At 39.8% G+C, this 14,840-nt stretch overlaps 1 protein-coding gene across 5 annotated transcripts in view; it reads right to left on the minus strand.

Moving 5' to 3' along the window:
• Window positions 1-14,840, minus strand: part of LOC5570741 (ubiquitin-conjugating enzyme E2 W) — a 205,852-nt gene that overhangs the window by 157,346 nt on the left and 33,666 nt on the right. For 2 of the 5 annotated variants that reach the window (XM_021841666.1, XM_001659282.2), the window contains exon 1: window positions 515-927. The exons of 1 other annotated variant lie outside the window; for it this stretch is intronic. The gene's annotated coding sequence lies outside the window, so the exon portion shown is untranslated. Of the gene's footprint in view, window positions 1-514; window positions 928-14,840 lie in introns of those variants that run through there. 2 more of the 5 variants (XM_021841668.1, XM_021841667.1) reach the window with 2 other exon arrangements.

Here is a 14,840-nt window from a genome sequence, read left to right on the forward strand (position 1 = left end):
AAACATCCGTTACTGTTCAGCTAATTTCATTTTCCAAATCATAGTGCAAGCGGTACATACGTATTTTGTTATTGATTTGTTGATCAAACAATAAACATGCCATTGTTTTGATCTTACAAAATATTAACCAGATATTGTTTAATACTTCTGCATACTAATTTTTGAAATTATGATTGATCTATTATCTCTTATCTCCAACAAACCAACAGTAATTCACTTTATAACAACAAGTTATGATCTTGTTTAGCTTTTTCAACTTGCTCGGGTAAGTTATCCAAATGAACATTTATTACAGTTTACGGTTTGAACATTCACGAAGAGTATTGAAATTCAATACTTTCCATTGATCCAGTTGATGATTGTCAAAAAAAGAGATGACACCTATGTCCTTCTATATTGATAAAGAGTTTAGAATTCTATATATCGGTATTTGATATATTTGATATTTGATATTTGATGATTTTACCAACTTGATGTGAAAACAGTGCCCTGAACGAATAAGATTTTGACTCACTGTGTTTGTGGAGTAAAAAAACACGTGTAAAGAGATCGTTTTTGAGTAGCTTCTTTTGGACCAACACTTTCTTCTCGGTGCGCCGCCGAAAAAAAATCTTCACCTCCTGAGCGCCGTTGATCTTCTTCTGCCTGTAGGTATGTTAGTCAGAGAAAATTCCCTGCCAAAGTATTGCAAACAATCCTCCCACGAGCGAAATTCTTCACCACTTCACTTTGTCTCAACGACACGGAACGCGGTGGATGCCCCTATGACGGTACTCCGAATCCTTTTGTCCACGCACGTTTCCTTCGAGGCAGCAACTCAATTTTCCCAAGGCAAGATTTCCTTAGCAAGAATAGCTAGCAGTTTCCCGCTGGACGCGAGCTACGAACCGAACCGCGACTGCGTTCGAACTAAACCGTCTGCTTCGTTTCGCTGGCCGCTCAAGTGGAGGAAGGTGTTGCTTTCTTCAAGTGCGAGCGCGAAGCACGTTCTGCTCTTGAGAGACGCGCGCGCTTAGTTAGGTTGTCGGTTGATGGTCGTCGTCGCTCTTTGCTTTTTTCGAAATTCATTCTCGCGAACAACGACGAGTATGACGACGCAACGACGCGACTGCGATGAGGATGAATGCAGTCCGATCAAATGCCGCTAAATTTGACGGCGAGAGAAAGCATACGGTTCTTTAGTAGCTGCTCGAATTAGCAGAATGAAGAACCAAACTTGGGTGTTGCATCTACTCGATTGGTATCGCTAATTCGAGTGGAAGCACCACCGATTAGAAGAAAGGGTTCGAACAACAAGAAAATTGTATAGATTGAATAAATGAACCTTTTTAAAAGGCTTACAAAAAATATATTATTATTATATTTTAAAACACTGGTTTTGGACTATTTTCACTAAAAGTACCATTAAATCTGTGTAAGTGTAAGTAAATTTATTTTGTTATTGCTTAGCTTCAAAGACAAAATAATAAATTATTTTTTAACAATTTTTTGTATGAAAAAATGGTCAAAATCGATTTTATTTGGCTGTTTTCACTGAAGTGTCATACAGCGCCATCCACATCAGTGGTAAAGTATAAGTGTCTTAAGAAAAAATGTCAAAAATGTTTCAATGAACATCTTCGCAGAAGAAAGTTTTTTGCTAGGACGCTCCTATCAAAAAATAAAACTCATCTAGATTTGTTTTAACTTAACTAGACCAACTCCGAAGGAGTCAAAATATTGTTCAAATTGTTCCAAAATACTTTGTCGAAGACTCCAAACCTCTAGGATGCATATCCAGAGTAGTAGAAGTTTTGGACGTCGAAAACAGAAATCTGTCCCAGTGTGCCTCACAATAACAAGCGATCACGTTTTTATTATTTCAATTCTCAAATCTTTTACGCTCACTATAAAACAACGAGGGATAATCCATATTTGACATTTCATGCCTACCGATTTTATAGCTATATCTTAGTAGGCTTTGGGCCAGAGTATCTCCAAAATTTCATGTTTTATTCATTTAATAATAATCATTTGGGCGGGGGGAGGCGTTCAAATTTTAGCGTTACGTTATAAAAGGATGCTGCCTAACCAGGAACAAGATTCTAAGAAAACTGCGAAACAACAACAAATACTAATCAGTGCCGCCTGGTGACAAAATTTTGAATAGCAAGGCTCGGACAATGATACTTAATGAACAAATTTTCCAAAGGCGTCAACTTCCTAAGCAGTTTAGTGCTCACTAGCGCCACCTGTTAGTAAAATCTCGAATCTCTTTTCTAGAATAAAGATAGCGTTTGAGCTACTGAACCATTTTTCCGAAGACGCAATTTTTCAGGATCATGAGATACATATTTGCAATACAAAAATATTGCTAGTTCATAAATTAAAGTTTTTATCAAAAGTTTGGAAATTTTTTATGAAACTTTTTTGTTTCAAATCTATTTATATTCGATGTTTAGTTTACCGCAAGTGCTCCTACAATGCTGAAATAAATGAAAAAGCTTGATTTAGGACAAAACTTACTTTAATATCCTGAAAAAAAAATAACAGCCTAATTTAACCAGGAAAGTTCCAATATGATCATTCTCACAAAAAACCAATGTAATTGATTAATGTATGAATCTAAGTAAAAAAAAATAGCTAATGTCGAAAAACCGTGGAATTAGCATGGCTTTCCTATAACGGAGTTCCTAGTGATTTTGGCCTTGTGCATTCAAATTTTATAAAATATTAATTATAGATGATTCAGTTGGTTCAAAAAATATATCATCACCCCAAGTCGGTTGTATGGAAGTATCAATGATTCAAGTTGCAATCATTTGATAGCGATCACCGTCAAGCAAAACCTAAACCTCTAAAATTATGGCATGACTCATCGATAAAGTGGTAGCTTCTTTTTATCTTTTCCTCGCGGGCGATACATCCAGCACTATTTCTATATCAAACAAAGTGTTTTTTTTTTATTCGCATCCAATTGGCTTATTGAAGTGCAACGTTGCTGATCGTCTTCCCCAGCCACCGGCCAACAATAAAACGACATTGCTGCCTTATATTCATCGTTGCTTTCTGCCCATTTATCCTTTGTCGGTTCATTCGTAATGGCGTTCCGAATGAAGTGGCATCAGCTAACTGCCATAAATGCGCTGTTTCTGTTCCGATAGCGTTCTGTGCGCTTTAACCCTTTGAGACATGGAAGGATCAGAACAGCAGGTCATTCAACTTAAGGTGCTTTTAAAGAACATCTTGAATTATTGAGTTACAGTCAACTCTACCTTACTCGATGGTTCGTTTCTCGATATCGATTTAGAGAACCATAGAAAATGTTGGTTATCATGGCTACCTCTGTGGCCCCTTGGATCACATTTTCACTGGTTTGGTGTTCTGTAACTCGCTATCTCCCTAACTTGATGTTCCCTTTAATATCGAGTTATGGAGAGTTGACTGTGCATCTTTTTTGCCCAAAAAACGGCTGTTCAGTTAGATCGTTCTAATTTCGAAGCTCTTGAAACGAAAAAAAGTAATTATATGTCACAACAACATGGTGATCAAAGAAATTTTTATGGGGAGAGTCGGTTCCCCAAAAACATCGGAATCACATACAAAATAGATCACTTATGATTAAAATTGATAGAGATTCTGAAAATAGAAGAGTTTTTCAAGAACTATATGAAACATATCGAAAAAAAAAAAAGGTATCGTGATTTTTTGTCCTTTCGACGTTTTGTCTTTTGACCTTCTGTCCATAATCCATAAAAAGTTGGTCTTCAAAGGGCTAAGCTATCCCGTTCTACGGTCATCCATCAAATGGGACCTACATGGCTCCGAAGCATTGTCCAGCTTTGTTTTGACCAAACCAACCAAGTTTCAAGAGCTGAAGGCGCAAGTTCGATCATGCGTTCCATCCCAGGCGGTAGACGACAAAACTCATTGAGTGTTTCCCACTCTTCTCGCGAAGTTTTTGTTCTCAGTTGCTTGTTTCCGTCGTCATTTTTATTATGATAGCCGCGCAAGACAATCATCCTAAGCAGAAGAAAAATAAACTTCCCGTCGCGTTTGTTGTCGCTGTCTGACGGTGGCCAACAGACGTCCATTGACTGCGCGGATTATTTAGTCCAATGGACTTTGGATAAGGCAGTCAGTCAACTGTATCGCGGCTTTATCTCCCTAACATTATCAACATCAGTGGCCAAGAATAATGGCACGGTGCCCTGCTGAACCGCAATTATGAAAAAAAAAATTCAACTTCAGGAAACTGCATTTAGTTTTCGCCAGCATTTGGGACGTTTTGTCTCTCTCGCAACAGCAATGTTGTCCAAAACAGAGAGAAACGCATCGACCCAGCGTCGAATGTTCGTGGAATAAGCCAATTATGGGTTCTTTCGAGTTTACTCATATTTAAGTTTGTTTTAACCCACTACGAAGACTTCGAAAGCTAACGCTAGGTAGATTTGTTTGCACTGAGTTGTTTTTTTCGCTGTTGACAAACGAAAACTACCTACTGAGAGCTAAAAGACAGTTAAGCCAAATATGGGTTAACCCACGGAGAGCCGAAACAAGGTTCGATTCACAATTATCTAAAACAAACATATTTTTATTCATGACATTTAACCTCTCGGCTTCAGCCATTGCGCGAATTTTTGTAATGCAAGGAGCAGCTTTTGCTTCTGCAAAACTTTAGCGTCTGTACTCCATGTTAGGAGCGGCTCACAACAGCGTCTGTTCCCCATGTCAGGGGCGGCTGATCATCGTCCGAGTGCCAGAGAAGGACTCTAAGCTAAACTGCGCACTATGGCCCTCCGAACATTTAGGGGGAATGGTCCTCCGGAAATCTAGGGGGTTGGTGTCAGGCCCTGCAAGCCTGCCGTAAAAATACACCAGCACAGGAACGTCAACGAGAGAATACGGACCGGAACAATCGGCAAAGACCACAGCGACGAAAATGGACTAGCGATTGGAAACTCGGTACGTGGAACTGCAAATCTCTCAACTTCATCGGAAGCACACGCATATTCTCCGATGTACTGAAGATCCGCGGTTTCGACATCGTAGCACTGCAGGAGGTGTGCTGGACAGGTTCGATGGTGCGAACGTTTAGAGGTAATCATACCATCTACCAGAGCTGCGGCAACACCAGTGTTGCCACATTTTTTCCGACTCTCATCTGTGTTTTCGACTAAAAAAATCTTTTTTATCTTAAGTCATCCTCCAAAAATCTTGGTAAAAATCTGTGACGCAAAAACATGTTAAATTTTCATTTTTTTGGTCAAAAAAAAATTTACAAACTTATTATGACTGTTTTTGGCATGTCAACAATTTCTAATTTTAATTATCTTTTCTAAAAAAAAAGTTAAAGGTACGTAATAGTTCCTAAAATATTTAAATATTGATGTATTTGAGAAAAAACTAAACAGATAAATGGCATTTCTGATTTACACACTCAATCTGTTCGGTAAAAATTACTGGGTTTTTGCACTACCGAGAAAGTCAGTAAACTAAGAAAATTTGTTAAAAATCGAAGAACAGGAATTTTCATTTGAAATTTTGCGGTTGGCTATATTTAAATACCAATTACCAATGAAAAATAAAACCTGGCGATATTTGCCATTCAATCATGCATGACGATAATTTACATTTAACTGACTTTTTCGGTAGTTCAAAAACCCAGTAAAATTTTACCGACCCCAGTAATCTAATCTCAGTGTGTATGTCTTCCAGAACTGTGTCCTAAACTCGTGAAATATCATAAAATCTTAAAAATCTTATTTATCTCAAAAATCTGTGATCTGTGATCACAGATATCTGTAGGCAAAAGCAGGAAAAAGCTGTGTAATCTATATAAATAAAAATGGAATAGTGTTTGTATGTCACGAAATAGCTTAATAACGGGTCAACGGATTTGCGCAATTCTTTCACTATTGTATTCATCTAGGGTTCCGACGTGTTCGTATGAAGAAAAAGTTTAGAAAACTCTTCGGAAAAGTTGAAAAAACTGGAGAAAACTTATCTGTCAATTTGTATAGGAGAGTGCATGTCATTTTTCAACAGCCTACTTGATGGCAGGACGAAGTTTGCCGGGACCACTAGTTACAGATAAATCTGTGTATGAGGCATCACTGGGCAACACACGTGAGCTGGGAACAGCTTTTATAGTGATGGGTGATATGCAGAGGCGAGTGATCGGGTGGTGGCCGATCAACGAAAGAATGTGTAAATTGAGGCTCAAAGGCCATCATAAACGTGCATAGCCCTCACTCCGGAAGCACTGATGATGACAAGGACGCATTTTACGCGCAGCTCGAACGCGAGTACGACCGCTGCCCAAGCCACGACGTCAAGATCATCATAGGAGATTTAAACGCTCAGGTTGGCCAGGAGGAGGAGTTCAGACCGATGATTGGAAAGTTCAGCGCCCACCGGCTGACGAACGAGAACGGCCTACGACTGATAGATTTTGCCGCCTCCAAGAACATGACCATTCGCAGCACCTACTTCCAGCACAGCCTCCCGTATCGATACACTTGGAGATCACCACTGCAGACGGAATCACAAATTGACCACGTTTTGATCGATGGACGGCACTTCTCCGATATTACCGACGTCAGAACCTATCGTGGCGCTAACATTGACTCTGATCACTATCTAGTGATGGTGAAACTGCGCCAAAAACTATCCGCCATTAACAATGTACGGTATCGACGCCTGCCTCGGTATAACCTAGCGCGACTGGCCCAACCGAACGTCGCTGCCGCATACGCGCAGCATCTCGAGGTAGCATTGCCGGAAGAGGGCGAGCTTGACGAAGCCCCTCTTGAGGACTGCTTGGAGCAACATAAAAGCAGCCATCAACAACGCAGCCGAGAGCATCGTCGGGTACGTGGAAAGTAGGACATGTGACGATTGGTTCGACGAAGAATGCAGGCAGGTTTTGGAGGAGAAGGATGCAGCGCCGGCTGCAATGCTGCAGCAAGGAACGCGACAAAATGTGGAGCGATATAAAAGAAAACGAAAGCAGCAAACCCGCCTATTCCGGGACAAAAAGCGCCGCATGGAAGAAGCGGAATGTGAAGAAATGGAACAGCTGCATCGTTCACAAGAAACGCGAAAATTTTACGAGAAGCTTAACGCATCCCGAAAAGGCTTTGTGCCGCGAGCCGAAATGTGTAGGGATAAGGACGGAAGCATCTTGACGAACGGACGTGAGGTGATTGAAATGTGGAAGCAGCACTACGATGAACATCTGAATGGCACGGAGAACACAGGCGCCGAGGGTCACGACAGCGGAGGAAGTGGCTACGTCAGCACGGCGGATGAAGGAAACCAACCTGCCCCCACATTGAGGGGAGTTAAGGATGCCATCAATCAGCTCAAGAATAACAAGGCCGCTGGTAAGGATGGTATTGGAGCTGAACTCATCAAAATGGGCCCGGAGAGGTTGGCCGCCTGTTTGCACCAGCTGATTGTCAGAATCTGGGAAACGGAACAGCTGCCAAAGGAGTGGAAGCAAGGGGTCATATGCCCCATCTACAAGAAGGGTGACAAACTGGAATGTGAAAACTATCGTGCGATCACTATCCTGAATGCCGCCTACAAAGTACTATCCCAGATTATCTTCCGTCGTCTATCACCAATAACAAATGAGTTTGTGGGAAGTTATCAAGCTGGTTTCATCAACGGCCGCTCGACAACGGACCAAATCTTCACTGTACGGCAAATCCTCCAGAAATGCCGTGAATACCAAGTCCCAACGCATCACCTGTTCATCGATTTCAAAGCGGCTTATGATAGCATCGACCGCGAAGAGCTATGGAAAATCATGGACGAGTACAGCTTTCCCGGGAAGCTCACAAGACTAATAAGAGCAACGATGGACGGTGTGCAGAATAGCGTGAGGATTTCGGGCGAACATTCCAGTTCGTTCGAATCCCGCCGGGGACTTCGACAGGGTGATGGACTTTCGTGCCTGCTGCTCAACATCGCGCTAGAAGGTGTCATGCGGAGAGCCGGGTTCAATAACCGAGGTACGATTTTCACAAGATCCAGCCAATTTGTTTGCTACGCGGATGATATGGATATTGTCGGCAGAACATTTGGAACGGTGGCAGACCTGTACACCCGCCTGAAACGTGAAGCGACAAAAGTCGGCCTGGTGGTGAATGCGTCAAAAACAAAGTACATGCTGATAGGCGGAACCGAGCGCGACAGAGCCCGCCTGGGAAGCAGTGTTACGATAGACGGGGATACTTTTGAGGTGGTTGATGAGTTCGTCTACCTCGAATCTTTGTTAACGGCTGATAACAACGTTAGTCGTGAAATACGGAGACGCATCATCCGTGGAAGTCGCGCCTACTATGGGCTCCAGAAGAAGCTGCGGTCGAGAAAGATTCACCCTCGCACCAAATATACCATGTACAAAACGCTTATAAGACCGGTGGTCCTCTATGGACATGAAGCATGGACCATGCTGGAAGAGGACCTGCAAGCACTTGGAGTGTTCGAACGAAGGGTGCTTAGGACGATCTTTGGCGGAGTGCAGGAGAACGGTGTGTGGCGGCGGAGAATGAACCACGAGCTCGCTAGGCTCTACGATGAACCCAGTATTCAGAAGGTTGCGAAAGCCGGAAGGGTGCGCTGGGCAGATCATGTTGCAAGACTACCGGACAACAATCCTGCAAAGATGGTCTTCGCGTCGAATCCGGTTGGCACAAGAAGGCGGGGAGCACAGCGAGCGAGGTGGCTTGACCAGGTGCAACAAGATCTGGAGAACGTGGGCCGAAATCGAAGTTGGAGAGACACAGCCAAGGACCGAGTAAATTGGCGTAACATCGTTAACGAGGTTTTATCAAATAAATTGATGTAACGCCAACTAAATAAAATAAATAATGAGTTTTCCACGCAGTATTAATGATTTTGGATTGTTCTATACTGTTTTGATGATTTTGACTTTTAGTTTTGCATGTTTAAAAATAATATATCCTAAGGGTCGAGCGGGGCACCGCATTTTTTTCATAAAAAAGGGAAGTTTTGTTTTTTGTCTAATATTGCATTAAATCAATGTTTTCTATTAATTAGAATCAAAATAAACCATCTAGGACATTCAAAGGTTTCTGAATAGTTACACTGTTATTCTGATAACCATGTAGGATGAAAAATGAAATATTTTCCTAAAACTACCGTTTTACTATAAAGTTAACTTTTATCCCACAGTTGTTATCGGTATTTACTTAAGAGTATACATTTTTGGTGGGGAAATAATATGTATAAGATTTGTTGCATTTTACTCATGTGATCTTCTTGCCCCATGCGAGTAGCACACTTGTCCCGGGCCTCGTTGAAAAACCTCATAAGAAGAGCCATTTTCTAATATCTCACACAAACATGTCTTTCTTATTTATCAAAATATTATCGATTACATCAATTAGTTGAATCACGTTTGAAATAATTCATTTTGAACGATGTGCAAATTAGTGAGATACAGATTAAAATATGTTCAGATTAACCCAGATATATTACCCGGTATAGGTAACCAGTCGAAAAAAATAGATTTTTCAAACTTCTTGTTTGTTTTGCATGCTAAATTTGTGATGTTCTAGTAAAATTCCCATACACAATGAATGGAATACATATCGACGACAGAACTACAATTACGAAGTTTAAATCCAAATAATGAATGCTTCCGAAAAAAAATATCTGAGGTGTGTGTGTGTGTGTGTGTGTATACAATCCACCTCCCACTGACCGGCAGTGCTTTTATGGAAGAAAATTGTATGCATGTATTTATTGATACCCTTCGATATCTTCATATCTGCAGACAATTTTAGCCCAGGAGATGAAAGGTGATAGCTCTACTGAAATTCCAACGACCCATTTCAAGAATGGCAATAAATACACACACATTCTGAGGTCATTTTCATATACAGTAAGCCCCGCATAAAAACACCCAGATATCAAATGGATATCTGAAATTTTTTTACACTTCCCGAATCGAAAATTAAATGTTCGACCCTGGCACGTATTTAGTTTCATATGGAAATAGGTAGGTAAATAATAATGAAGAATGATTTTACCAGGATGTAATGCTGTTTCTTCCGTCGCAGCACTGTGCTTACCGCAAAATACAACACACTTTTTCACTGCACTGCGCGCGAAACACGATTAATCCTGCTTGACCGCTTCACCCGCCCCCGCAGGAGCAAGCGTCACGGTCAAAGGATCACACTTTACTAAATAAGTCCGCGAATCACGCCACTTTTCTCCCCCCCCCCCCCCCCCCCACTGCACTGCGCGCGAAACACGATTAATCCTGCTTGACCGCTTCACCCGCCCCCGCAGGAGCAAGCGTCACGGTCAAAGGATCACACTTTACTCTTCCGAAAAAAAAAAAAAAAAAAAAAAAAAAATATCTGAGGTATACAAAAATTCAATGTTGCCTATGTGACACAAAAACTCAGTTTAGAATCCCGACTTATTTCAATCAAGATTTGCATAACCCAGAAGTCAGCAAGCAAATTTCATTAGATCTTAGGAAATAGAAGTCGAGTATCAGTAAATCGTTCCCCGTAACTAAGTAGCCTGGTATTTTGTAAGGGTAGAAACAGGTGTGTTGGCCATATCGCTAGTTATAGTGATTCATACATAGTTGTACATGACAAATCAGCAAATGAAACTTTTCATTTCATGTTCAGTAGGCCACTATATTATGACCGAGATATATTCAAATACTTATTCGATTTGTTTGAAAATACAGATAAATTAATCATTTTCCAAAAAGATTTAACTCCCATACCCCTAGTCTGGCCAGCGTATTCCTAATTTGGTCACTTCAATTAAAAATCAATGTAATTGGCCAATTCAGGAACCTTAGTGAGATATCTCGCCGAAACTATATATCAAGCGTGTGCTGGAATGAGGGAGTAAGTCGCATGATCGATTTCTCCTCATCGACCCTCTCTCCTGTGAATAAAAGTGACAAGCTGCAATTTTGACAGTATTTTTCCAAGATTTCATCACTGCCAAGCGGTCTGAAGTGAAAAAATGCTAACAAACTTGCAGCTTGTCACTTTTATTCACAGAAGAGAGGATTGAAGAAGAGGAAGCGATCATGCGATTTACGCCCTTATTCTAGCACACGCTTGATATGGTGGTCTGTATTGACCAGCGAGTTTTTAATGCGAAAACAAGTTTTTTCTCAGTTCCGTTATTTCCATGCACAATATGGGTTGAAAACTTTCATTTGTTACAATAAGAGATTCTCTTCTCCCTTGCTCTCTTTCGATTATAACAGTGCAATACTAAAGCTTTTGTGAAGTTTTCCATCATAGATCGAAAGATAATATCAATGATTAGTGTTCAAATTTTCAAGAGCACAAGACTTGAGAACCAAAAAGCGCTCCGTAATTTGATTGATTTTCAACGCGAACTGTTGTCAGATTCTCCAGGCTTGTGCACTCGAAAATTCAAAGTTTGGCTTCGTTCTATAATCACCTTAAAACAAAAAACTCAACAAAATAGGTTAATTTGGCTCAGTTATTGATTAAAGAGAAAAATAAACAAAGAGAGCCTCTCAATGTTAGATAGGTCCTTTTAAAAAGTTACACGAGATTTATTTCGAAATTTCGTAGCTCAAAAATTCATATGAATATTTTTCAAGATTCCTCCTACGATATTTTTTAATTGGCCCAGAGGTGAAGAATGACCTAAAAAATCGAGTCCTGTACTTAGTTTTGATGGACTTTTTGCATAATAACGGCCTAGCGGGGCACCGTGAATGGAGCCACGGTCTTTCTTATTTATCAAAATATTATCGATTACATCAATTAGTTGAATCACGTTTGAACCATTTTTAATTTGAACGATGTGCAAATTAGTGAGATACAGATTAAAATGTGTTCAGATTAACCCAGATATATTACCCGGTATAGGTAACCAGTCGGAAAAAAATAGATTTTTCAAACTTCTTGTTTTTTTTTTGCATGCTAAATTTGTGATTTACTAGTTAAATTCCCATACACAATGAATAGAATACATGTCGACGACAGAACTACAATTACGAAGTTTAAGTCCAAATAATGAATGCTTCCGAAAAAAAATATCTGAGGTATACAAAAATTCAATGTTGCCTCTGTGACACAAAAATTCAGTTTAGAATTCCAACTTATTTCAATCAAGATTTGCATAACCCCCCAATATGGGTTGAAAACTTTCATTTGTAACAATAACAGATTCTCTTTTCCTTGCTCTCTTTCGATTATAACAGTGCAATACTAAAACTTTTGTGAAGTTTTCCATCATAGATCGAAAGATAATATCAATGATTACACTGCGGAACACGTTTTTGTCTCCAGCATCAAAATGTCTCTATTTACTTAATTAAGGGTTGCTAAATCCATTGCCGTTTACAGAAATATCATTGCACGTCTAGTTTTTGAGATATTGGTTGTTGAAAATGCAAAAATTGACAATTTCAGCCAACTTGCATGCAAGTTTGCCAGCTTGTATGGCAATTTATTTACTTAATTTACCACAGAATTCAAACTTTATGTGTATAACAACACTTATCATCAAAGTTTGTAATGCTTTTGACGCGGAAAAGTTATTGTTTGATGGTTTAGAAAAGTATTGTATTTTGCCATATAAGAGAAACGAAGAATTTTGTATGGAGACTGCAAGCATATTGAATAAATCTGTTTAATCTAAATTTAATCATGCAATTTTAATCAAAATACATCTAAAATGAAAGTTTAAGTCCTCTTTTGTATGCTAGGTGGAAAATATCACAAAAAAGTTTAATAAAATATACTTGAAATTTTAGGTAAGCATCACTAAAATCAATGTTTTATACAACTTTGGCGACCTGTAGCTAAAAATTGTGACGTGCTGGAAAATTTCTGAGAACGGCATCAGATTCAGCAACCCCAAATCTACTAGAGACACATAATTTGCTCCTTGAGACACGCAAAAATTGCATTTTTGTTGCGCTGTGTTAGTGTTCAAATTTTCAAGAGCACAAGACTTGATAACCAAAAAGCGCTCCGTGATGAAAGTTCATTCCATTGGTCACCACCAGCAAGCAAGTAATTTGATTGATTTTCAACGCCAACTGTTGTCAGATTCTCCAGGCTTGTGCACTCGAAAATTCAAAGTTTGGCTTCGTTCTATAATCACCTTAAGGTGAAGATGAATCGAAGCCAAACCTCAAATTTTCAAGAGCACGGATCTGGAGAACCAAACATCCGTTTAAGCTGAAAACTTAATCGATTGGTCACTTGCTGGTGGTGACCAATCGATTAAGTTTTCAGCTTAAACGGATGTTTGGTTCTCCAGATCAGTGCTCTCAAAAATTTGAGGTTTGGCTTCGATTCATCTTCACCTTAAAACAAAAAACTCAACAAAATAGGTTAATTTGGCTCAGTTATTGATTAAAGAGAAAAATAAACAAAGAGAGCCTCTCAATGTTAGATAGGTCCTTTTAAAAAGTTACACGAGATTTATTTCGAAATTTCGTAGCTCAAAAATTCATATTAATATTTTTCAAGATTCCTCCTACGATATTTTTTAATTGGCCTAGAGGTGAAGAATGACCTAAAAAATCGAGTCCTGTACTGAGTTTTGATGGACTTTTTGCATAATAACGGCCTAGCGGGACACCGTGAATGGAGCCACGGTCAAATGCGCGTGTGAAAGTGTCTGCGGCTCCCGGCTGCTGCAATTCTCCTGATAATGATATGAGATAGCGCCGCCGCATATGATGAATGGTTGGCGACATAGATGGGATCAACCGCCAGACAGCAGCGCCATTAGTTACAAGACGGAAACAACTGGAATTGCTCTCTTGCTCAGTTGCTCACGCGTTTATCCAATTGGGGTTATACATTTTAAATTACACACAATTAGAAAGAATTACACCACTTAACGAGTTTGTGTAGCAATAAGTGTTTTAATCGCAGACAACTTCTTTTGTTTATACTTTCATGTCTACTCTATCTTTCCGGATGATTCTACCCCACTACCCCGAATCCCATTTCCCCGAAATCCAAACCCCCGAATTCCCGGGGTTATAGATCATCTGGAGATTTGGATTTAGGGGTAATGGCATTCGGGTTAATGGCATTCGAGGTCATAGAATTCGGGGTAATGGGGTAGAATCTTTCGGAGAGTGTGAAAAATGTGCTATGAACTGTAAAAATTATGGTTTTAGGAAACACGTCAGTTTAACACATAATATAGTTATGACAGTGTATTATGTGCATCTTAGAATTTGGAGTCGTTGCATGTATATCAATCTGCTTGTTTAATCGCTACTCTTGTTTACGCTGTTATTGTTAAAATCTCAACCTTCTCAACTTTGGATACTGACTATGGTTAAAAAAGCTCAGATCAATTTTCAGTATGAAAGAAAAGCCACGATCAATCTTTGCAGCCTCATAGTTTTCAGACTTTTCTCATGAACATTCTTCCCTCTTAGATCAGTAAGACTTTATAACTTAACCTGTAAATATCCGCGATCATCTCCATTAGCTTATCTCAATGCACACATGCAGGCAAATGCAACATTTGAACAAAGAGTAAACCATCTTTACGCTACAACCATTGCGACCGGTTCTGCTGCCAAAGATGATTGACGCGCCAATGATGAAGCCGACAGAGTTATGGTTGAATGTTTCGAAATGTCCCGGAAGTGCCAAGGAAAGTCTTTGCCCACCGCTGAACTATTCATTCATCAGTCATCTTCTCCGGATGATGTGTTTCTGTTTACTTGCCCATTGGCATCCATGCTGTTGTTCCCTGTGGCAATATGCTAAAGGTTTGAAAATTTGTTGACTTTCCACAAGAACCCTTCGTGATCCAAAAATATTCCCATT

Source organism: Aedes aegypti, chromosome 2 (genome assembly GCF_002204515.2).
Source record: "Aedes aegypti strain LVP_AGWG chromosome 2, AaegL5.0 Primary Assembly, whole genome shotgun sequence".
Lineage (NCBI taxonomy): Eukaryota > Metazoa > Arthropoda > Insecta > Diptera > Culicidae > Aedes > Aedes aegypti.